Raw genomic sequence first — 1785 nt, 5'->3', positions numbered from 1 at the left:
ACATTAAAAAGTGTTTTCAAACCTAGTTATTATTAACATAAAGAAGCTGTCATATTTCACAACCATGCATGCGCATTCGTGAAACAGTTGACAAACAGATAAAAATCTGATGACTCCCAAGTATCGATTTCTCAATTTTTAGCCTTTAGCAGTTTTTTATTTTCGTATGAATATTCTTTATATCAATTTTCATGTCTGCAGATAAAAAAATTGCTGAGAATTTAGATTGAGAAGTGTCCTCACACACCACATTCTTATATATACCTGCAACCTCTATCTCACAGAAGAGATGTTGCGAGTTTGTTTCTGATGTATCGTTATTTTCATGGAAAGTGTTCGACTGAGCTTCAATCTATGGTCCCCCCTCGCCAAACTTTCATAAGAAACTCTCGTCTAGCTGAAAACACTATCAATAATTCCCCCCCCCCACTCTTTATTTGTGCCTAAACCTAAACGTAGATTCCTCTCTCTTAGAACTGCACGCCTGTGGAATTGTCTTCCGTTTTCCTGCTTTCCGGCTGACTACAATATGGTTGTCTTCAAGTCTAACGTAAACAAGTTCTTGATGAGCCGTTCCGGCGTTCCACTTGTTAACAAATTTACCGAATTTTCATTACTAATGATTACTATATTGTCCAATTTCTACTGTACATTCTTTAACTCTTATCATCGAGTGGCCTCTTGGCCTTGATAATGTTGTGATGCCTGTGTAAAATATATATATATATATATATATATATATATATATATATATATGCTAGTGTAACATAGCACGTATGGCGGCTATATGCAAATGCAGAGCGGTGTGCGAAATGACGTCGCAGTAAGGAAAATGAAAAACTATAAATTTAGCAATCACCTTTAAAATGAGGACGGTTTAAGTTTTCGGGTATACTGAAAACGAATGTCGCAATTAAATTTTCTGAGTCATCCATTATTAAGCAATCTAATCCCTTATGTGATAAGTTGTGGCAATTGTGTACGCGCAACCTCTCTAAAAAAAACAAATTTAAGAATTAGTTGATCAGTTAGATACCTTATCTCCGTGGTCGTCGTGGCCAAGTGGTTAAGGCGATGGCCTAGAAAGCCATTGGGGTCTCCCCGCATAGGTTCGAATCCTATCGGCGACGTATATATTTTTTTTGTGTGTATGAGATCGCTGTTGTGTAGTAGGCCGCTCCACTAAAAATCACGTGACATACTAACGTCACAGATGAAGTTCTACGGTCGCGGATCTACTGCTATCACGAAAGATTGTGATGTTCCTGTGTCAATTTGCAAAGAAATCATCGAGGGATTAATAAAAACTGGTTTAAAAGTGACTGCCTTTTAGTTTCCGAAAGATAATTCATACGTGACTTTAATTTTAAGTTAAAAATGTACCTGGTTTCAAATTATTTTAAAATGAGATTTTTTTACCATCTTTTTTCTTGATAATTATTTTTAATGTAACTGTATTTTTTCCTATAAGGACCTTAAACAGTAAATCTTTGGCCAGAAAGTTGAAAATTATTTTTAATATTGAAATCTGTTAAACAAATATTTTTTTAAAGGTGTCCTCTTACGAAGAAATAAATTCATAAATTTTGTAGAGATCTTACATTCGGTATCGGAATTCAATAAACGTAGCAAACAGTTGGTCTCGACCGGAAGTGTTTGAACTTGTTCGTTTCTTGGTTTCAAATTTATTACATTCCATTAAAAACTATTTTGTATCAAACTAATGCGTCAGGTTTATTTCTCCGAAAAAGTTTTTTTTATTATAATATTAAAAAAAAAAAAAAA

General features: G+C 34.1%; 1 non-coding gene across 1 annotated transcript; it reads left to right on the top strand.

Moving 5' to 3' along the window:
* The first annotated feature begins 1048 nt into the window (after window positions 1–1048).
* On the top strand, window positions 1049–1130 carry Trnas-aga (transfer RNA serine (anticodon AGA)). The gene has a single exon. It is a non-coding gene; the product is annotated as a tRNA-Ser (tRNA).
* The last annotated feature ends 655 nt before the right edge of the window (window positions 1131–1785 follow it).

Source organism: Euprymna scolopes, chromosome 7, assembly GCF_053919585.1.
Source record: "Euprymna scolopes isolate OS-2025 chromosome 7, ASM5391958v1, whole genome shotgun sequence".
Lineage (NCBI taxonomy): Eukaryota > Metazoa > Mollusca > Cephalopoda > Sepiida > Sepiolidae > Euprymna > Euprymna scolopes.
Note: the sequence above shows the minus strand (reverse complement) of the source record. Positions and strands in the feature narration are given on the sequence as shown.